General features: G+C 43.7%; 1 pseudogene; it reads left to right on the top strand.

Annotated features, from left to right (window-relative positions):
- The first annotated feature begins 1,833 nt into the window (after positions 1–1,833).
- Positions 1,834–2,821, top strand: LOC113567185 (annotated as a pseudogene).
- Positions 2,822–24,810: the final 21,989 nt, after the last annotated feature.

The following is a 24,810-nucleotide window of genomic DNA, read 5'->3' as shown; positions in this document are numbered from 1 at the left end:
GGCTCCGTGCTCTCCGCCCATTCTCAGTATGTGATTGCCTTCATACCGCCTCGAGCACCGCACATGGGCGGACTTTGGGAGGCCGGTGTGAAGTCTGCCAAGGGCCTACTCCTACGGGCAGTCGGAAGCGCTCTCCTCACCGCAGAGGAGCTGGAGACCGTGCTGGTCGGGATCGAGGCGGTACTCAACTCGCGCCCGCTAGGACCCCTAAGCCCAGACCCAAGCGACGGAGACATGCTGACTCCCGGGCACCTGCTGACAGGCGGGCCGCTCATCGCACCCCCAGCACCCAGGACCCCGGACCAGGAGGGTCTGAGCTGCTTAAAGCGATGGCGGCTTGTCTCGTCAGCCAGGCAAATGTTCTGGCAGCGATGGTCCCGGGAGTATGTGGTGGGATTGCAAATAAGATTCAAGTGGCACCAGGAGGAACCAAACATCAAGGAAGGCGACCTCGTAATCGTCGCCGAGGACAACCTGCCCCCTCAACAGGGGCTCCTCGGAAGGGTGGTCGGAACAACCGCCGGGCAGGACGGAAGGGTCAGAGTGGTCGACCTAAGGACGAGCAGCGGAGCCACGTTCAGGAGGCCAATCCACAAGTTGGCTCTTCTGCCACTGGTTTGAAGCCTTCCAGTCCTTCAACGGGGCCGGTGTAGCGCCATTTGGCGTATAATAATTGTTATTAGGATCGTATTTTATGAAGTCTAGTGTAAGTTAGGCTAGGGCAAAGCGGGAGCGCAATAAAAGCTCGCTCTCTCGCTCTTGGCGAATTCGCCCTGCTTTGCCACCGTAGGTAAGATAGGCGCAGAAGAAATTGTTTGAATATATGAAGAGAAGTCGAGAAAAATCTATGAAAACGAACGCACGCACTCCTTTTTTTTCGTCGTCGTAAAATACAAATTTGCAGTCACCCAAGTTTTTCGGTCTCTTTATTTTAGAAAAACTATTCTAAATTTTCAGGAATTAATGATGCAGTATCGAAACTTTAAAGGAATCATTTAGTCACGGCACTTTGTAACGGCAATGCCTTATTGTAAAATTAAAGCTTATTTTTCGCTGAAATATTTTAAAAGTTAGGCGTATGCCAAATAAATTGTATTCTCTAACGTTTTGATTTTAAAAACCTTTCTTTTTTATCACCCACTTATACAAAAAAGATTCTTTAACGAGCGGGAACGAAGTAAACTCTGAATTATGCTCGCACTTGTCATGAGATAGGAGAGTGGAACTTTTCTCCCTCTCTCTCTTTCTTACACACAAGCCCGCCGTTCTGTCTCGCTTCCCTCCGCCAGAGCGAACACACTGCACGAGAAAGAGTGTGTGAGATGGATAGAGAGATCGAGAGAGAATGAGTAAGCGCGTGGAAGGCGATTTGGTCGTTATGGCTATAATAACGATCCGATCTCATCCACATTTGACAGTCTAGTAAATATGGCGTTCTCTACGATTCTGCGTTAATTGTGAATGCCACAGATTTTTGGTCTTTGTGGGGGCGGACGGGTCCAGGTGTCTGGATATACAATTTGGTTGCTCTAGCTTTCATGGTCTCTGATATCTAGGTGCTCATCAAGGACGCTCATAGGACGAAAAGGCTTCCTTCTGGAAGTTACACTCATCCAGAGCCACATCTATTTGAGTACCATGGACCTTCAAGAGTTCATGATTTGTTAGCCCCATTTGTCAAAGATATACATACATAGATATGTTTACATGTTACAAGATATGGAGTACATTCATTGCCTCAATTTGGCATTCTCTATTGCTAGAAATTGAACACGAAATACGTATCTAGAATATTGTGATATTTGGTACTTTGTGTGGGCTTAACGAAAAATAATGCTTGCAGCGCCTGCGACCACGTCCCCAGGCTATCCAGCGTCGCTGGACTTATACGCAAGAAAAGACGAGGTCTGCGACCTCGAAGGATGGCGCATTGGTCTGCAGAAGGCAGCCGCCCAGAACCTGACGAGACAGCTGCAGGAGATGCCCTCCAACCTCCTCACACCCACAGCTTTTGCGCAGAATGTCGTCGAGGTGCTGTGCAAATCCGGTGTCAATGTGGAGGTCAAGGTCGAGGGCTGTGCCGAGAGCCAGTCAATGCACGCCTTCCTGGCTGTGGGCAAGGCCTCGTGCGAGCTACCCATCTTCCTGGAGCTGAGTTACTACGGCACCTGTGCCGAGGAGCGCCCCATTGTGCTGGTGGGCCAAGGCGTGACTTACGATGCTGGAGGATTGTGCCTGAAAGAGAAACATGAGCTCTTCCATATGCGTGGCGACATGACCGGGGCCGCCGTTGTGGTGGCCTGTTGTCGAGCTGTGGCTGGCCTGCGTTTACCGGTAAGTACTCAGGACAGAAATGATATCTCCTTGAATAATAATGCTGTTCTTAGGTCAACATTCGCGGCCTGATACCTCTTTGTGAAAACGTAGTGGGCTGCAATTCGGTCCGTACTGGGGACATGGTAGAGTCCATGAACGGCAAGACCATCGAGATCCAGTGCACCGATCACGAGGATGTACTGGTCCTGGCAGACGCCCTGCTGTATGCGCAAAACTTCTGTCCCAAGTGCATCATTGACGTCGGCACCTGCTCGGGCTACATGCGCCAGGCCCTGGATGAGTCGGCTGCAGGGGTCTTTACCAACTCGGAGATCCTGTGGCAGCAGATCAAGCACGCCAGCATGCATACCGGAGATCGTGTGTGGCGCTTCCCATTGTGGAAATATTACAGCAAGGCCGTGCGTGCCGGGGGACGCAGCGATGTGCAGAACTATGGCATTGACCGAGGTGGACGTCCCTGCAAGGCCGCTGCCTTTCTCCGTGAGTTTGTGCCCCAGTGGATGCATATTGTGAGTATTGTGGGGCGCTTTGTTTGGGCGCAGAGCTTATGGACTTTCTCCCTCAAAGGATGCCACAAATGTTATGGTGACAAAGGGCTTCGAATACGAGTATCTGCGCAAGGGAATGGCCGGCCGCCCGACCCGAACACTGGTGGAGTTTATTGCTCTGACGATTTGCAAGGATACGGCCCCACGTTTGGCCAAGTAATCAATCTCTAACGGGAATCCAATGTTATATATATTTTTTACTGTGTTTTTTGACGATGCCACACACGAACACAAAATTATACTTGAGCTATTTATTTATTTATTTATTAAATTAACAATTATCTGTTAATAATGGTACTTAGTTACTAAAGGCGGAAAAAGATAAGTTAAAAGTTAGCTATATTTAAATGATTATAAATATTGCATGCAATTAGTTTAAGAGACAGTTCAGGGGATAGGGTTTGACAGAGGGAGTTATAATTATAGCATAAAACCCTAAAAGGTTCATGATCAGCATAATTAGACCTACATATGGGTAGACGGATAGGCCTAAAAGTACGGGTAGGTCTAGATGGAACGGCCAAGTCAATCTGACCCACGAGAGTTTGGGAGTCAACAGTCCCAAGAAGGAGCTTGTGCACGAACATTACGCCATTGCATATTCTGCGATGGTGCAACGACGGCAGGTCAATAAGATTTAGCCTAGACCGGTAGGGTGGCAAGATTCTACCTGAGTCCCAGTTAAAGTTCCGGGCAAAAATTAAAAATGGCTTTGCACGGATTCAATAACAGCCTGCTGTACTTTATACTGCGGGCTCCACACACTAGAACAATACTCCAATATAGGACGTACTAACGAGATGTACAGTTGTTTCGTAACGTACGGGTCGTCAAACTCCTTGGACCAACGCTTGATGAACGCTAAAACACCCTTAGCTTTATTTACAGTTGCAGCTATATGGGTGTTAAAACACATCTTATGATCAAAAAGGATTCCGAGGTCATTTGAACTCGAAATTCGCTCAAGGACATGATTTCCTAGAACATATGGGAGCGCGAACAATGAGGAGCGCGACGGTAAAATGTCATAAGTTTGCATTTGGAAAGGTTCAGAAAAAGAAGATTAGTTGAACACCACAATAGTAGTTCACTTAGATCAAGTTGAAGGCGTGTGTGCAAATACCAATCAGAGTAAGAAAGACAGACATCATCAGCATACATTAGTGTAGTAGAGTATGTTATAACTTGAGGAAGGTCATTCACAAATAAAATGAACAGAAGCGGGCCCAGATGACTTCCCTGTGGCACACCTGAAGTAACATTTACAGTATTTGACAACACGTTAAAAAACAAAACACGTTGAGTACGGTTAGAGAGATAGGACAAAATCCAATCTAGAAGATTCGTTGGGAACCCTAATAAAGAGAGCTTGTGAATAAGCAGAGCATGGTTCACAGAATCGAATGCCTTGCTGAAGTCAGTAAAAACTACATCCGTCTGCAAACCAATTTGAAAACCACGGTGGATTAGGTTAGAAAACTCAAGAAGGTTAGTCGATGTTGAACGATGTCTGAAAAAACCGTGTTGCGACGGAGATATCAAGCTGCAACAAAGATGTTGCAGTTGCCGGGTGACCAGGAACTCAAGAAACTTCGGGATGGCGGAAAGCTTTGCGATACCGCGATCGTTTTTAATGTTTGATCTTGAACCTTTTTTGTGAAGCGGAATGATATAGGACTCATTCCAAATTACTGGGAGACAAGACTGTTCCAAGGAGAGGTTGAAGAGAAAGGTCAAGGGTTTGCAAAGGGACTGGGCACAGTGTTTTAAGATGCAACTTGGTACCTTATCTGGACCCGCAGAAAACGACATGTCCATAGATGACAAACCTTCCAGAACAACGCTTTCCTCGAAAAAGGGCAGAAAAATGCTGTTAGCTTGAGGTAGCTGGTACGGATACGGAGTGGATGCGTTGTAAATATGAGACAAGTACGTTGTTTGGAAAAAGTTTGCGAATAAATTTGCAATACCAACAGCAGAAGCTTCTGTTTTGTTCTGGTAATGAAGGGACGGAGGAAAGCCGTTTGACTTGCGCTTAGAGTTAACGAACGAATAGAATTTTTTAGGATCACTACGAAAGTTTCTACTACATTGTGAAAGGTAATGATTATAACACTGACTATTGACGGCAAGGAATAAAAAGCGAGCGGAGGAGTATACAGCTGAGGCCAACGTGGAGCCCGACTTCTGGTACTTTTTATAGAGCCGGGATTTATTATTTTTTAAGTATGACAAATACTTGGAGAACCAGGGAGGCTTGGACGATACAGGTACAGTGATATCTGGAACAAACGTATTTAGGGCGGAGTAAATAGAACTATAAAACGAGTTAACAGTTGCATCTATGTTCGGTAATGAATAAAGAAACGACCAATCAACACGCGAGAGATGTAGATCTAAATCGATAAAGTTTGTTTTGCGAAAACACTTTATGTGACAGGGAGCCATGGAACTGTCAGCACCTCCAGATTGTGTACACTCCAGTGATATCAACAAAGTTGGATGGTAAGGATCTTCAGGGAGAGATATTGGGCTTGCTCTAGATACCGTAGCAAGAGAACCATCGTTAACAAAAACGAGGTCAAGAAGTCTGTCCCTAATGTTTTTAACGGCATTAATTTGGACAAGGGAAATATCCGTTAGCCCATTGAAAAAGTCGTACCTATGGTCCTGGAAAAGGAAAAATTTATCAGCCACAAATATGATTAAAAAGGGCTCTCAAAATACTTACCGCCAGCCATTCAGACACACACACACACACATCCATTACACTTGGGCGGCCGGACATGTGCCGTTCGAGTAGGCGTGTCATCGACCGCCATTGCCCACTGCTGGTGGCCGGACCAGTGCCACTCGCCCTACATTAGGGCCACAATTGCCGACGCACACACACACTCACATCCATTTCACTTTGGCGGCCGGACCTGTGTCGCCACAGTAATATGTGTGCCGTCTACTCCTGGCTCCCAGCTGGTGGCCGGACCAGTGCCACTGGTTCTCCAAGAGGGCAGCCACAGCCACAACGACGACGAGGTGCTAATTGCAGCTACCTCTGACGACTTCGGATGACGCCAATTTCGATGACCAGGGGGGGCGACGGGGTCGGCCGGTATACAACGCAATGTCTTTACAAGCATTGTGTTTTGCTATGCCGGCCGATGCTTCTTGTCTTCCCTGTAATTATAGAAAAAGATATAGACATTATTTTAAATTGTTATGTTTATTGTAATATTGTAAACGTAAATCAATTGTACCTGTTTTGTCTCGTCTTTGTTCCAGTGTAGTATCTCTTTTATTACCTGTTTTTCCGTCGTCTCCACTCCAGTCTACAACTTATCTGTATTGTTATTTCTGCAAGTGCTTGTCTCTTTTTTATTTAGTGTCTTTCCTCTTATTTTCCACGCAAAGCACCTGCATTGTTTACCTTTTCTCTTTATCTATTCCTCAATTGACTACGTGTTGCAACACTGCACTTTCTCAAGTTTCGATCTCATTTCTTTAACCCCTTCTTCCCCCCCCCCCCCCCCCCCCCCCATTGTTATTATCGTAATTAGTGCGGTTCTCCGACACCCCACTACAAAATTATTACAATCTGTGATAAATCTTCGGCGGCAACGGTGCTGACAATTGATTATCGGTTTCGTAATCGATTTTCAAATCACCATCAGTTGCCGCCACACCCCACCACTACGGCCTAAATTGAGCCAAAAATGCTAGTCTTCGCATAAATCAACTACGCCCCCTATAAACTGCCCGCCCACATGTACATGTTACATTCCTAGTCGTCTGCCCTCAGCAGGCGGCAAGGGTAGTAGAGGGGACTGAAGACCACATACCGCATTACAGCCAACAAAACATCAAGTTGACAAACTCACAGGGGATTGCAAATCAAATTTTAAGTTAGGGAGAATTATAAAGAAGAGACAGCATACTTTTGAGCGTGGCCCCACTTTACTTTCTTGACTCACACCACACACACACACACTTGACACCCTCTTGACAATTCGTACTTTTGGAGCCTTTTGCCCCGATCGTGGAATGGTCTCGAGTCTGGATCTCTATCCAAAAGAAAAGTCGTGTCGTGAACGTTGTGGAGTCGAGTCGTGTTCGAGGTTTAGTCTCTCCGTCAAAGTGCCGAATATTTTGTCTCTCTCTTTTTCTCTTTTTCCCTTTCCCCCCTGCTGACTGCGGGCCTAGTCGAGGTTACAAGTGTTTCGTTGCTGCAGTTTATATGTTTGTAAATTATTGTGCCATGAAATGTACCAGTGTGTTTGAGTGTCGTTTAAAGTTGAATTGTAAAAACAAACAAAAAAAATGTACATATATTAATATTAAGACATATACTGCCCACAAACTGAAATTAATAAAGCAACGCGCTTGGTTGCTGGCGGCTCATACCCCAGCCTTTCAGCCCCTCCCCAGTTGGAGCACTGAGAGCCCTCAACCCAAAGCGGGTATACATTGGAAAAAAAAGAGCAATCTGAATTGACAAAAACTCCACTCGCGTCGGTCGAATAATTTATTACTAAATCCAACCAAAGCCAATCCAGCGCAGCTATGCCACGCGGATCCACTGCCAGAAGAGGACGACGACGACGAGGACCACACGGCGTCACAGCCAGGGATCGCCCCAAATCAGCCATTTCCACTACCAGCTCCGACAGCGCCGCCGACGGCGAAGCCAGCGCCGACAGCGCAGCCACCGGCACCGTGGCAAACGCAGCGATACTGAGACGCCAATCCACCGACTCCGCCACCTGGTTGGAGGCACTTCCTCCAATTCCTGGACCGGCTCCAGCCACCATTACCGGGTATGTGAGGACCACAAATGCCGACACCACCATCACCGCCACTCCTGCCACAAGCCCCATCCCCGACCTGCCCTGCCCCAACAGCTGGGCGGCCATTCCTAATCTCACCAGCCAGGAGCAGTTCCAGATCGGCGACTGGGTGGAGGCGGTCCATACCCAGGAACGCCAGCAGCAGCAGCAGCAGAACATCAGCAGCAGCAGCGGTAGTCGCCGGCTTGAGGCATTGGCGGCGTCGGCAGCGGCAGCGGCGTCAGCCAAAGCACCGCTATGTCAAGCACCGCTATGTCAAGCCAAGCCAAGCCTAGCGGTACCAAGCGCGCCCACACTCCAACACACACAGACACGTATCGATGTACCGTATGCCGATGCATCGCACTATGGTCCGAACGACCACTTTTGTTGGCCAAAACCTAATTTTTCAAAGTCAAAACTGAAACCTGGTTTTGATCGCTCTGCATTAGAAAAAGATCGACCATTAAATCTGCGTACCAGAAATTTCCATAGATGGCGCCACATTCGCAAAATCAGCTGTGCAACCCAACTGTTTTTATAGTAAAGCACGTGAAGGGAAAAAGTGCCAAATTAATAACCGTTTTAGATCTCTCAAAAATTGAAAAACGCCGAGACGTGATTAAATTTTTTTGATGAATCTTAATCTGTCGGGTTCTTACTACGTGTTTTAAGTTTTTAACTGTCTCTAGAGTTGTGATGTCTTTGTAATTGAAGGTTAAAGTGAGGCCTTCAACATGTGCCAACTTGTAATGAAAACTAATTTTTGAAAAGGTGTACAAAGTGAGTCCTACCTAGTCCCACCCTGAAACCTTTTCTGTGTCGTAGATTAATAAATTCTTTTTGAAATGTATATAGTTAGAAATGCCACTTTTTACCACAATTCTTGGAATTTGCATTAATAGAGCATAACCTCAAATTCGAAAATGCAGATTTGTTTGCCGTATGGAATTCAGAGAAGGGTAAAATTATTAATTATTTGAAAACGGATCTTAAGGCGACATATCATATGAAATTAATAAAGCTTTTGAAGATACCAGCAAGAAAATTTGTTATCGTTTGGCAACATACTGGAACAAATGCCGGTAAAATTCAAAGATGTTGGAACGAAAATATGTGGATTGGCCACAAGCCTTTATTTCACTACTTTTATCTTTATGCCCAGAGAATGCTAACGAAGTTCGTAAGGCTGTATAGGACCCAGTCGGAGAGCCGGCACATATCTCACCTAACGAGGCGTTAACCTTGCTTCCAGATAAGGATTTCGGAAATAATTTATGGAAACCTTTAAACGATTTTATTTTTATTTAATTATTATTATTATTATTATTATTATTTTGATGAAATTTTAAAGAGTAAAAAAAAAAGGAATTGTCAATAGATATGTGTGTTCATGAGAAAAAAAATTTTTAATAATTTTTTTTATTATTGAAAAGAATAAACGAATAGCAGATAATTTAAAAAAAAAAACGAGGGGGAACGTTGTGAGTTGCTGCGGACACCGCAACTCTACAGTTATACCCGATACTAAGTCAGTATGGCTTTCCTCCGGCAGACGCCGCTAATATTAAACGACACGACAAAGAGTGCGTGCGAGAGAGACAGAAAATCAGTCTGAGCGTGACGTCGGGCGCTGCGTAGCCACTGCAAATTGATTTGTTCCTTTTGGCTATAAAAATGATCTGATCTGATCCAGATTCAGCAATCTGATAGATATGGTCATTATCTATGATTCTGCGTTTTTAGTTTTCTCAAATCTGCAATATTGTGGATGCAACAGATTTTCGTCCTTTGTGGGGGCGGATGGGGGTGGGGCGAAATTCTGAGATATACGTTTTATAGTGACATCTTAAAGGAGTGTGTGCACCAAATTTGGTTACTCTAGCGTTAATAGTCTTTGAGATTTGTGAATATCCCCAGATTTGCATCCTTTGCGCGGGCGGAAGGGGGTGTGGCGAAATTTTGAAACAAACTCGTCTCGGTCTGATATATTAGGAGTGTGGATACCAAATTTGGTTACTCTAGCTTTTATAGTCTCTGAGATCTAGGCGCTAATGTTTTACTCTAAGCAAAGCCTCCTATGCTACCTGTGTGTTAGAGAGAGACAGGGCGAGAAAAAATGAAATTGTTTTCGTGATTCTGGCTGTAATAATTATACGATCTGGTTCAGATTTTGCACTCTAGAAGATATAGTCATCTTCTACGATTCTGCGTTTTTAGTTTTCTCGTATCGTCGAAATTGTGGATGCCACAGATTTTCGCCCTTTGTGGGGGCGGAAGTGGGCGGGGAAAAGTTTTGAAATATTTTTCGAGCAGTGACATATCACAGAAGTCTGGATCCAAAACATCGTTGCTCTAGCTCTTATAGTCTTTGAGCATTAGGCGCTGAAGGGGACGGACAGACGGACAGACGGACGGACGGACAGACAGACAGGGCTCAATCGACTCGGCTATTGATGCTGATCAAGAATATATATACTTTATAGGGTCGGAAACGATTCCTTCTGGACGTTACACACATCCACTTTTACCACAAATCTAATATACCCCAATACTCATTTTGAGTATCGGGTATAAAAAACTACACAAGAACGCACGCGGAACTAATTTCACAACTATTTGTTATTAATTTAATTTATTTATATTGGCGTGGACTGGGCCCATAACCTATTGGTAGACTAGCTATGACAATTAGTAAACGGAAGACAGTACCAAGTTATGTTTTTCTTTAAAGATTATTTATGTATTTCTTGATTACTTTTTCTGCAACACCGGTCCACACACTTGAGATCACAAAAAAAAAAGAGAGGGTCGACACTTCAAGTGTGACCAGACTAACTTATAATAATAATACCTAACATATCGATAATATTATTTAATGTTATTATTTGAATGTGGGAATAGGCGTATTCCAACACGCCAACACCAACACAAACGCCCCAGGCAATGCAGAGCGCCGACGCCACAGTCACCCAGTGAGTGAGTACCCAGCCATTCCCATGGCCGACATATCCACGGCCACAGCCACTCCCCCCTCGAGCCCCATCAAAACAGCAGCGCCAATACCAAAAATACCAATTGCAAGTCCCGCAACCCCGCCAAATTCCAAAAACCCGCCAAACAAAAAGGGAAAGGCCGATAGGACGCCGCTCTCGCTGCCGCTTTTGCCGCCTCTCACGCTCTCGAACATTCAAAACCGTTCGAGAGTAACGGGAGAGGGAGAAGTCGGAGGAGAGCTGGCAAGCCGACGCGCAGGAGCAGAGCGCCAAAACGGCCAACGGGCAGCCACACACACACACACGAACGGATCGAACCTGTTGCGTGTCGAACTTGGTTCGAGTTCGAGCAACGGGTCGATCCAAGCCATAGCCCAGCCAGCACCTACACAAAGACAAACAGCAACAACTACACAACCACAATCACAGCCAATCCCACCAACACCGAAACGACGCCGCGCCCTCATCGACAGTGAGAGCGACGATGAGGATGGTGAGAGGAAGCAGGCCAGAAGACGGGGCCGCCATCACCAGCAGCGGCAGCAAACACAACACACAAAGACAAACACCAACAACGTCACCGCCACTAACACCAGCACCATCGCCATAACCAACACCAACACAACTACTGCCACTCCCAATACACACACCATTGCCATTGCCAATGACATCCGGCACGGCGAGTTCGGGCATCAGCCTGTGGAGGACAGAGGATTGAGGATCCTCATCCGAGGTCTTCCCCATTCCACTGTAAATCGATGTTCAATCCGTTTTTCTGGATCGTTGGGGCTCAACCCTCCGATCTCTTTTATTGTCGTTTATGTTCTCAATTTTACAATTGTGTTTTGGGCTTTTGTAAGCCAAAAGCCGCGGAGCTGCGCTGCCAGTGACGCCGGCAGCGGAGCGGCAGAACTATGTGTTCTTATCTCTTATATGTTAGTATGTATATGTGTGAATATGCTCAGCGCTGTTGTCAGCGAGAGCGCGAGGGAAGATATATGTGTGTATGCATGTATATTAGTGCCGTCAAGTCATGGGAACATGCTGACGCTGCACTTGGGTCGCTCGAGGCATTCTTGAGTGAATCGTAATACGATCACCCAGAATGTCTGGGACTTTATTGTTACGTAAATACTGAAACAAAGTGTTACAGTGTGTATTCTTTAAGTACCGTCGGTACAGTGGGTATTCGTAATAATGAATACTTTACTTTACTTTAATATGAGCATACTACATCTCCCTCCTTTTGAAAAATAACGTAATATAATGAAGTTATTTTATTTTTAGCTTTTACTATATATGTATACGAGTTATGTATTCTTAAAAAGACAATTTATATATATATATTTTTTTTTCTTTTTAGTCAATTATTAGAATATTGAACTTTAATTAATATTGATAAAATTTAAAAGTTATTTGAATATAAATGCAGAGTAGTATATTTTTATGGTTTATATTTATGTATGGCCATACTAAAAATGATTAATAATTGCAAATCTTTAACCTATCCTTATGTACTTTCTGAGTTATGTTTTTATTATCGGAGATTATGACGTTATCTCTTTCTCCGATACTTTCTACTCTATATGGTCCTATATATTTAAAACCTAGCTTATGTCCTGTTTCATTTTTCAATAAAACTTTATCTCCTACAGCTAAATTTAAATCTTTTAACTTTAAGTCATATAGCTGTTTATTTTTAATTTTATGCTCCTCGAGCATAATCCTTGCTCGTTTATATGCTATTTCTAATCTATATTTACTCTCTTTAGAGTAATCATCTATGTTATATAGAGGTGCTATTCTATCTATAGTATTAAATTGAACTGGTAAGTTTGAAGTCTTACCGAAAACTAACTCATATGGACAATAATCATGTGCCATAGAGGGGGTTGTATTAAAACAATATACGAAGTATTGCAGCCATACATCCCAATCTGATTTGTCAGCTGAGATGTATGAGCGTATGAATTCGTTAAATGTTCTGTGGCTTCGCTCCACGGTTCCTACAGTCTGGTGATGATGTGCAGTAGAAGTTATGTTTTTGATGTTTAGATTTTTACATAAGTCTTCAATTATTGAATTTTTATATTCTGTTCCCATGTCCGTAATGAACGTCTTCATTGGACCGTACTTTAGAATAAAATTTTCAAAAATAGCTTTAGCTACTGTATTTGCACTTTTGTTTCTAAAGGGTATGGCGACAAGGTATTTTGTCAGGTCACATATTAAGGTGACTGCATATTCATTTCCTTGTTCTGATTTAGGAAGTGGACCGATCGTATCCACTATTACCCTATCAAAAGCCATGTATGGTGTTTCTGTAATAGTCAATGGAGTTATTGTGTGCTTGGTTACTTTAGCTTTTTGGCATTTTGGACATTTTCGTATGTAATTGGTTATTTCTTTAGTCATACCTTTCCAAAAATAATGTCTTTTGACCTTGGCCAAGGTTTTTGTTATGCCTGTATGTCCTCCTTGTATGGGATCATCATGTAATGTAGACAGTATTGCTTCTTTTTCATTTTTAATTAGGGTCACCGGGTTGAGTAGCGCTACTCTTATTGTTCGTAATATTTTATTGCCCATATTTTTAAAATTATCTATTGAAATGTATTCAAAGATATTTTCCCACGGTGCCACTTTGAGTTGGCTGATTTTTTGTTTACCGGCTTGCGTTTCAAGCCTTTGGAAAAACTGACCTAAGTCAAGGGTTCCATTAGTATACAAATCGCTAACATCATATCTTGCAGTAATTTTTTTTCCATGTTTGAAAAAACATAAATTATTATTTACATGCAAGGTCACTACTTTACGTACTTCGTCATTGTTGATGACTTCATATACGTTGGGCTTTGAAGCTTTTGTTAGAGATTGCCTAGGCAATTCTATTTGTTCTTTTCCTGCGCAGGATTTCTGTCTACTCTGTTGCCTGGTAGTGACTTTCAGGACTTTATTCGTATTTTGTATGTTTTTTAGGTCTGTGATGGTTATTCTTGATAACGCATCTGCTACATGATTATCTTTACCCTTTAGATACTCGACTGTAAAGTCGTATTCTTCTAATTCGAGCCGCATGCGTGTGAGTTTTGAGCTAGGATTGACCATTGAAAATAGGTATGTTAGTGGTCTGTGATCCGTTTTTACTGTAAAGTGTTTACCATAGATATATGGTCGAAAATGGGTAATTGCCCAATGAATTGCTGCTAATTCCTGTTCTGTAGTACTTTTGTTACTTTCACCTTTTGTGAATGAACGTGATGCATATGCTAATGGGAGTTGGAGTCCGTTATGGTTTTGAGTTAAAACCGCTCCACATGCTTGTTTACTAGCATCGGTGATTATGCAAAATTCTTTCTGAAAATCTGGGTACTGTAACAGAGTGGGTTCCATAAGTTTATCTTTTAAATATGGGAATGCATTTTGACATTCAGTTGACCACTCAAAGGGGACATTCTTTTTACATAATCTAGTTATGTGCCGGGAATAGTCGGCGAAGTTTTTAATAAAACGTCTATAATAATTGCAAAATGCAATAAATCGTCTAGCGCTGTCCGCATCATGTGGGACTGGATAGTTTTTGATGACGTCATATTTCTTGTCATCTGGCAAGATTCCTTTATCTGTGCATTTATGACCAAGAAAGGTCACTTCATGCATAAAAAATGAACATTTTTGTGGATGTAATTTTAGGTTGTGTTTCCTACATATCTCAAAAATATCTGTTAAGTTTTTAAGAATATGTTTTTCGGAACAACCCATGACTATTAGATCGTCCATATACAGGAAGGCTTGCGAAGCTTCAAGTCCAGAGAATGCTATAGTCATCATTCTTTGAAATGAATTCGGCGCTATTTTTAAACCAAATGGTAGTCGCGTGAAGCGATATGAGCCATTGCTCGTTGAAAAAGACGTTATATTTCGCGAACTTTCTTCTAGTTCGATTTGATGAAAACCTGACATTAAGTCAAGGCATGAGAAATACTTTGCTCTACCTAGTTGATCCAAAATGTCATCAATTCTAGGTAGTGGAAATTTGTCGGCCAGGAGTTTTTTGTTTATTTGACGATAGTCAACTACTAATCGCCATTTCTTTTGTTCTGAACCCGGAAGGGCTTTCTTTGGGACAAGTAGAAGTGGGCTGTTGTATTCTGATACGGATGGTTCGACAATATTGTCGTTGATTAATTTTCCTACTTGTTTTTTAATTTCCTCAACTTGGCTATGCGGACTTCGATAGTTCTTTATATATAGGTTATATATGAGGTTCGTCATCCCTCAATCTCAATTTCTGTTTATAAAAATTATTTGTTGTGATTGATTCGGTTTCAAGCCCGAATACGTCACTAAAATTGGTACATAGTTTAGTTAATTGCTTCTTGAATTGTACTGGGAAATGTTTGCTTAATTCAGCTATGACAGTTTTTTCTCCGATTTTTTGAGTTGTTTGAATTACCTTGTAATTCGAAAGTGGTTCATATTGTATGTTATTTATATGTACTAATTGGTTGGTACTGGTTGTATTCAGCAATCGGACAAATGTATTATTTTTTGAAGTTATTGTATTTGCTACATAAATACCAGGTTGAATTTCCTGGTTTGGGATCAATATGGTTTCTATATCGGACGTTAATTCTATTTTTCTGACAACTTGTGATCTTGCTGGTAGAAGAATTGTATTGTTACCAGAACTGTATGTTATTGGAACATAAATTTTAATTTTTATATTATTTGGTCGTATTATTAACCAATCCTCTGCAGGTTTTAAGTCTATTAGGCAGTTTAGCTCTTTTATGAAATCAATGCCTATTATTCCATCACACGGAATTGCAAAATTTTGATTAACTAAATGGAAATTGTGTGGAATTATGTACTTATCCGTCTGTAGCTCTATTAGGGTAAGGCCTTGGGATGTGTAGCATACAACGTACAGGGTCGAGGAGCTGATGATAAGTAAACGGGAGTAGGAAGTACGCGCTGGCTTCGGCTTTTGTCTCTGGTCGGCGGGGTGTGGGCATGGAGGAAATTTTACTACCCATTTATAGCTCTGGCAAATGGTCGAGATAAGAATTTATAAAAAAAATCGCGTACGAGTAGGGAAAGGATACTAGGAAACGGGATACAGGGGGGTCAAAGGGACAGATCAGCAGGTACACGTAAACGAAGAAGATCACCGGTCAGATCTTTGTCGGCTGCGGTATCGCCCATTGGCGAGAACGCCCACCCTACCATGATCCTTCAGGGCCACCTATTAATCGTCAGGATCCCTCCAACAAAGACGGCGGTGGGTCACATCTCCGTCTTTCGAGGTTGCATGGTTCCGATATAATCTACTTAGCCACGGTTCATTTCCAAAACTACTTTATTTAAACAATCCATAATTCTTCATTTAAATTCCTATAAAACCTAACGCTAATAGAACCTAGTCCCTAGTATAAGCCTGCTATTCGGTATCGTCTTACATTTATAGGGTTTTACTAGTATCAAGAGTATCATAGGGGCGAGGTAGGGTATAAGGTTCTTAAATCTATAAAAATGATTAGTAGTATGTATATATAGATGCAAGAAATAGGTTGCGTGTTCATCATAGGAACAAGGAAACGTCATATGTCATTACGGTAACTTGGTCAGTGCCAAAACCAGACAAAAATCGGGTATATGGACAGTCGTTTAAAGGCATGAGTAATACGTGTATAAAACCGTGATCATGGTTGAAGACCAACGAATAGTTACCGCACATTCATTCTTTTCAGATGGCTTACTTGTTTTTTTTTTCTTTCTTATAATTACTTACGAAACGATTAATAACTTTGACTCCCACGCAGAAAGATCTTTCGTTGTGTGTTGGATGAGGTGATTTGATGGGTGGATGAGTATGATGATGTGTGTGATAGTGATGAGTATCTGCATAGATGATGAGATGAATGCGTGGCAACCAAAATCAAAAACTGTAAAAATAATCGGTATTAATACACTACTCATTTGTTCAAGTTCGACTTAGCCCATGGACAGGAATTCCCTTTTTGTTTATACCGTATTTAATTGGCTTTTGCACATTTTTGCCGTATAAAAAGAACATTGTTAAACAGAAAGCGGATAACAAAACAGGGTTTCGCATATCGGGTCTAATTTCGAAAGAAAGATAGAAAATATAACTAAATCCGATGCGGGTTCGATGCTTCCCGGCTGGAGACCGAGTTCCTACTCGAGGTCTGAAGGTGGCACACGATTGTAACGGGCGCAGGTAACATCAGCTGCTTCCGATGCCAGGGGTCAATGACCGCGGTCCATCTGCGGCGTGAGGTTAGGTACACTCGCACACTGGATTGCTCGTGGGGGGACTGGTTTATTTGAAGAGTCACTCAGCTCATCCCCATGGGTCGAACTTGTCCAGGCGAAGATTGCAGAGCACACCGATCGGGTTTACTTGAGGAGCAAGTCCATGCCCTCGGCTACCGAACGGTGGTACGGGCACGTGGCCAAGAGGTCTCCGGGAATAACCAATCCGTATCTTCTAGACCAGCGTTTCAATACGTAGATACTAGTGGTGCTAATCCTACACGGAAAGAACAGAACATTTTTCAACGGGTCGCTGCAGCTGGGTGGATAATTACCTCAACAGAATTGCACCACTGTTTCGAAAAATGTTGATACACTGGGGGCGCTCGTTTCCAAATGGTCGAACGGCTGCCCCAGTATTGGCGATTTATAACTGGCGCGTCCACTCAAATTCAATGATCACTTTGAGCCGCACTTGGCACTTGCACTAGGCTTTGACTTTGGGCTTGACCTTGTTTAGAGAACTGAGGCAGCTCAAGCAGACTTCTTTTTTCACTGCCGGTCACTCTGACGGCCACGAGGTAAAAAAGACAGAGGCTGGGACTACTAGGTACAGCAACCCACGTTTTTTCCACACCTTCTATGGTCTTTTTCTGTTATACAGAATCCAGCCACAGCAATGTTTAATGAAATATAGTGCAAAGCAGAAAAATTGCATATCTTAGTGTTGCCACTTGGTCGCAAAACAGCTGATACTCTATGTATGGTTAAAGCTCACAAGCTCTGCAACTCGAATTTTTTTTCTCTGCCTAGTTTTAGGCTGTAATTTTGGGAGTTAGCCGTTCATAATTCAAATAAAAGGCACGACAAGCGTCGAATATTACACCCCCCCGCTGAAATCACACTTTGGGGTCTTGCTAACCAAAGCGTGATCCACACTTGGAGTGCTTGATACGATTTATTGTTTAATATCTTTTGCGTGATATTTACCTATAAAGCGACCCTGGAAATCTTCCAGCTCATAGTAGCTGTTCCCGAGTCTTTTCTTAATGCGGGCTTTCCGAAACGTAGGTGCCAGTTTCGCATTAAAGCCTTTCACAAAACTACTCTGATCAAAATTTCGTCTATAAACTTCTTGACCCACTTGAAAGTTTACTTCTCGGCTTCGAAGATTATAGATATTTTCGTTTCGAACATGCTGCTGTTTCATTGCTTCTGCAGCGGTCTTGCGAATTAGCTCGAAGGAATCGTCGCGATCAAATACCACAGTTCGGTCCTACAACATACTGAGGTTTCGTAGGAGTTGATAAGTGGAACCGCCAGTAATCATGTTTTGGCCAAAAGCAACACGATATGGGCTACTTTTGACGGCTGCATGCACACTGGACCGTAACGCACAAGTAATGAAGCTAATCTGCTCATCCCAATTGGATTGATCGGGCTTAATGTACGCTTTGATAGCAGCGAGTACTGAGCGATTTACCCGCTCTGAGGCATTGGTTTGGGGAGCGTAGGCGGCGGTGTACGAATGTCGAATTTGGTATTTCGCTAACAGATCATTAAACTTGTGTGACTTGAATTGAACACCGTTATCTGACACTATCACTTCCGGGACTCCAAAGCAATGAAACAGGTCTTCCTCCATGAACCTAATTACGGCATCCGCCGTAAATTTCTTTACCACTTTTAGGAAAGGAAATTTAGAAAAATGATCGAGTACTACAAAAATGCCTATATTTCCAGATCGACTTCGGGGGTACGGACCTAGAAAATCGACGTAAAGTTTCTGAAATAGCCGAAAGGTCTCTCCTGCTTTGCCCATTGGAGGACGTAGAGGACGATTGGGGTGCTTACAACATTTGCACACTTCGCAATTGTTGATAAAAGCTTTTACATCGCCCGCTAAATTTGGCCAATAATAGAAGCGTCGAACTCGTTCTAGCGTCTTATTGATCCCACTGTGAGAAGCTAAGGGATGTTCGTGGCCTTGTTTAAGCACTTCTGTCACCAGAGCTCTGGGAACCCACAGTTTCCAGCACATGTCGTCACTAATTTGCTCACCAGTGGCGTGTTCAGCTCGACGATACAGAAGGTTATCCATTACTTTTACATCCGGTAAACGATCTGGATTAGCTTGAATTTTCGCAATGAGTTCCTGATAGTCAGTGGATTTAAACGCTTCCGATTGAAGGTCCACTAGGCTATCAATGCCAATATACGATAAGTCTTCGGTATGCACTCGTGATAAGGCATCCGGAACGATGTTCTGACTACCCTTTCTATGAAAAATCTTAAAGGTGAAGCCTTGCAGTTTCAGTGCCCATCGAGCTAGTCTCGAGTTTAGGTCAGCCTGTGACATCAGCCATTTTAATGAGGCATGATCGGTAATAATGGAAAACTGATGCCCTTCTACATACGCTCTAAACTTCTTGACGCACATGACCGCGGCCAAACACTCTTTTTCGGTTACGGAATAATTACGTTGACATTGGTTCAATTTGCGTGACATAAAAGCGATGGGTACCTCGTTGCCATCTTCATCTGATTGCATCAGGACACCACCCACTCCTGTGTGACTCGCATCACAATGGATTGAAAAAAGAATGGTAAAATCGGGACTGTGCAACACAGGAGCGTTACACATCTGTGATTTTAAGGAATCGAACGCGTTCTGTGCTTCATCGGTCCATTCAACTTTTCGCTTGCTCTTAAGTGTATCTGAGATTGGCGCTGCGATACCCGCATAATTTTTTATGAATTTGTGGTACCAACCAGTGAGACCTAAGAACCTGCGGACTTGTTTCACGGATTGGGGGACCGGAAACTCTTGAATCGCTTGGACCTTCTCAACATCTGTCTGGATCGTTCCGTTGCCTATAATATGGCCTAGGTATTTGATCTCCTTTAGGCAAAATTTGGACTTCTCCACGTTTATGGTCAGACCAGCTTCGCGTAATCGGGCAGACAGGACATTGAGGACTTGAATATGCTGCTCAAAGGATTCAGAGATCACCAACAAATCGTCTAGATAAATAAATATCTCATTTCGTAGAGATGGCGGTATCACTTTATCCATCAACTTGGACATCGTTTGGGGTGCATTACACAACCCAAAGGGCATGACCGTGTACTGATACAACGGGCGCCCTGGGATGGTAAACGCCGTTTTTTCACGAGCGCTTACTTCCAGCGGAATTTGCCAATAGGCATCCTTCAAATCGATGCTTGAAATGAACTCAGCTCGAGGAAGCCGACTGAGAATGCCATCGATCAATGGCATGGGATAAGCGTTCTTAACAGTGACTTCGTTCAGTTTCCGACTGTCGATGCATAATCGCACCTTTCCCGGTTTACGAACGAGGACCACGGGTGACGACCATGCGCTATCTGATTCTTCGATTACTCCAAGAGCTAACATTCGGTCTACCTCTACGTACATTAGCTTTTCAACGGCTGGAGACACAGCATAATGTCGTTGCTTTATTGCCTTTGCGCTGCCCACTTCAATATCGTGCGACAACCAGCCCGTTTTTCCCAGACCTTGCTTCGCAAAGGAGGGAAACAAGTTAACCGTCTCTGCTAACTGAGCTTGCTGATGCTTCGACAAACACACATGTAACGTACTATCAAATGCTAAGCTTGACACCTCTGGACTGGATGATTTATTGGCTAGAAAAGCAGGTAACAAATTAAAACGAGGGGGAACGTTGTGAGTTGCTGCGGACACCGCAACTCTAAGGTTATACCCGATACTAAGTCAGTATGGCTCTCCTCCGGCAGACGCCGCTAATATTTAACGACACGACAAAGAGTGCGTGCGAGAGAGACAGAAAATCAGTCTGAGCGTGACGTCGGGCGCTGCGTAGCCAATGCAAATTGATTTGTTCCTTTTGGCTAAAAAAATGGTCTGATCTGATCCAGATTCAGCAATCTAATAGATATGGTCATTATCTATGATTCTGCGTTTTTAGTTTTCTCAAATCTGCAATATTGTGGATGCAACAGATTTTCGTCCTTTGTGTGGGCGGATGGGGGTGGGGCGAAATTCTGAGATATACGTTTTATAGTGACATCTTAAAGGAGTGTGTGCACCAAATTTGGTTACTCTAGCCTTAATAGTCTCTGAGATTTGTGGTTGCCTCAGATTTTCGTCCTTTGCGGGGGCGGAAGGGGGTGTGGCGAAATTTGGACAGGAAACGGTCAAGGTCCGATATCACAGGAGTGTGGATACCAAATTTGGTTGCTCTGGCTTTTATAGGTTCTGAGATCCTTGAACTCATATTTTGCAATTGGCAAAACCGACCATGAAACCTGTGTGTTAGAGTGAGACAGAGCGAGAAAGAGTGAAATTGTTTTCGTGATTCTGGCTGTAATAATTATACGATCTGGTTCAGATTTTGCACTCTAGAAGATATAGTCATCTTCTACGATTCTGCGTTTTTAGTTTTCTCGTATCGTCGAAATTGTGGATGCCACAGATTTTCGCCCTTTGTGGGGGCGGAAGTGGGCGGGGCAAAGTTTTGAAATATTTTTGGAGCAGTGACATATCACAGAAGTCTGGATCCAAAACATCGTTGCTCTAGCTCTTATAGTCTTTGAGCATTAGGCGCTGAAGGGGACGGACAGACGGACAGACGGACAGACGGACAGACGGACGGACGGACAGACAGACAGGGCTCAATCGACTCGGCTATTGATGCTGATCAAGAATATATATACTTTATAGGGTCGGAAACGATTCCTTCTGGACGTTACACACATCCACTTTTACCACAAATCTAATATACCCCAATACTCATTTTGAGTATCGGGTATAACGAGACCAAAAGTCTATGCCTAGATATAGGTCTTGCGCCAAGGATGGGACTACAAACAATTTCAAGACTTTCTTCTGGCCTTGAAAACCCACTTCGGTGGTGACCTTGCCAATTATTGGCTGGCTCTGCCCATCCGCCGTACGTACTGCTGCTCTCACAGGCTTGATCTGGTTCGGATTCTGAACCAGGTCGGCCGCAAACTTCCCACCTATGCAACTTATGGATGCACCGGTGTCCATCAGTCCACTGAGCGTCCTTCCCAGTACGGTGACTTCCGCATAGGGTCGCCAGTCCTTAGACGTATTAACGACTGACGCCATTACGTTAGAGCGCTCGGTTTTGACAGTTTGCCGATATTGGAGCAATCGCTTTCGAGATCGAGTCGGTAATTGAATTCGGTCCTCACTTGGGGGAAAAATACAAGTGGGTGAAGGAATATCTGGGAGTTTTTTTAAGTCAGGGAATAATGGAACTGTCGAAACGTCCATTAAATGGTGTTCGTTGCTTTCGAACTGTTTGGTTTGCGTGCACCTGTCGATTGTGCACGGCTTGACGAGTTTTTTGGATCGTTGCACCTAGAGCACGACGGGCACAGCCGTAACAAAAAACGGTGCGATCACCTACACAGTCTTGATACCGATGCCCCTGACAACCACAGTTCCAACAGGAAAGGGTTAATGCAGCGATATCTAGCTGTTCTGTTTCATCGACCTCATCGCCTTCCTTGTCTGTCTGTACCACAATTTCATGCACCTGTCGTCGTATAGGATTACGCTTCGGCTCAGCGCTGCCCATAGGCTTAGCCACTGATTGCAAAAACCGTTCGCGAGTACGCACTATGTTGCGCAATTGTGCTACTGACAGAATGGGAATGTATAAAATTTCATGTTGGATATCGGCCAAGAGATTCGACTTTAGCACTTCCAACAGCGACATTTCGGACATGGGGTTGACTAGTTTGTCGGACAAGGTTACAATGGCTTCGTAAAATGTATCAAATAGTTCGTGCGGCTTCTGCTTTCGTTGCACTATTGCCGTACGAATTTCCAGATCGGTACGCCCATCTCTAAATCGAGTTTTTAAGGCTGTACTTAGCTGCGGCCAGGTCGCGGATGGTACGCTTTTATGGTAACGCCAAAACCACTCGCTCGCACTGGCTTCAAATAAATAAATGGCGTTTCTGGCCACTAGATCGAGGTTACCCTCTAAGGTCTGCTTGGTTAGCGCTTCTATCCGATATATGAAATCTTCCACCGACATGGACGAATTTCCGGAAAACCGCACCTTCCATCCTGCGATTATTTGTCCAATCCTATCTGGTCGTAGTCCCGCTATCTGTTGGGATCCCCATGGGGTTACCGAGACATTAGAATCATTAGCCTGATTTATCGGGGCACCTACGGACTCTCGAGTTGGTATTTGGAACAACTGTTCGAAGGTTTGATTTTCTCCACTAGGCTGTGAAGATCCAGCAGCTTGGTCATTCGGCGGCTGTACCGTTGGACTTGCCAAACGTTGGAATCCTATTTCCATAGTCTGAGTCATTTGAGTCATGGCTTGAGACAACAACCCGATTTGACCCATAGCATCCGTCAACGCCTGTGCCATTTGCGCCAAGCCTGGGCTTGCTTCATTCGCTGGCTCGCTACTCTGAACTGGCATGATTGGTACACCGACTTCAGTTGGACCAACGGACGGTAAATTTTCAGTATTCGCAGCTGGACCTGCTGTCACACGCTGTGATCTGGTTCTCATTCGAAGCTGAGAAGACTCTACGTTCGAGGCGGACGCCTGCGCTACGGCTAATTCCTCAGCTAAGCTAGGAGCGGATGATTGTAGGGGCTTGTTGCACGCCGGGCACACGGTCTTTTCACCTCTTCTCGTATTAAAACAAACTAAATGAAATACGTGGTTACAACTTGTTCTTAAAAGCTGTGTCCGATATTCTACCTGTCTTACGCAAATACAACAGATAATATCGGAATGGTCGTTTTGATCAATCTCGTCAAAACTCCAATCCAATGACATCCTATCCTAATTTTACTAATATATGATTTTCTTTTCTACTCTCGATTAATAGGAGGAGTGTGTCCCCCACTGACTCTGGTGATATTATTAACAATCAACAATCAGTACAATGAGTCATCGGATGAACTGGGACCGTTCGGTAGTTCTACACCACTGACGGATATCCGAGCAATCCGAAACCCTGACAAACCGATGGCCCTCTACTTATACTGTAGGTCGCAAAAACTGTAGGTCGTCCAGAACCACAATACAGTAGAGCCATTCCACCTACGTCTGTCAAACAAAAAAAAAACGGAACAACAATAGAAAAACTGAAGAAGAAGACAAGGTTATGCTGACCCAGGAAAAATACCATCTCCGATTCTATTGCCTTCGTTCGCGGGCAGGCCGTAGCTCTAAGCCACTGACTAACCTGATCCAGGCCAAAACGGCAGACAATGATCAGCAACGGTATGGACAAGTTCATCCCCCAAACAACACGCTCCCATCTTGGTGGGTAGGCAGTAGAGCTAATCCACTTTGAAACCTAAATCCGACCGAAACATTAGAACGCGCTATTTAGCGGAGTGGCCTATCCGGCCAGATACTACAGGTTCGTTACTATGCCTAGTAATTTGATTAACCTCGAGCGCGGGGCTTTAAAGTCTTTTAGAAACTGCTACGCAATCCAGCTACTCGAAGTCAATCACCCAGACAATGCACGACCATGTATATCTGTTGGGAATTAATGGATGAAGGAATAAGTCTTGTGACACTGCATTGAGATGCAGCTCGCATTGGTGTTGATGACTTTATAAAACTTTCTTGGTCGGGGCAAGCCGAAGAAGGGCCCCACGTTGGGCGCCAAATTTACAAATTCTTTAAGAAAACCTGCCATAAAATCGTGACAGACTTTTCGAACTAATTGCCATTTAAAATTTGTCTTTACCTGTAGCATACAACGTACAGGGTCGAGGAGCTGATGATAAGTAAACGGGAGTAGGAA

This window comes from Drosophila persimilis, unplaced genomic scaffold, assembly GCF_003286085.1.
Source record: "Drosophila persimilis strain 14011-0111.01,24,50 unplaced genomic scaffold, DperRS2 tig00002222-arrow-arrow-pilon, whole genome shotgun sequence".
NCBI classification, from domain to species: domain Eukaryota; kingdom Metazoa; phylum Arthropoda; class Insecta; order Diptera; family Drosophilidae; genus Drosophila; species Drosophila persimilis.
Note: the sequence above shows the minus strand (reverse complement) of the source record. Positions and strands in the feature narration are given on the sequence as shown.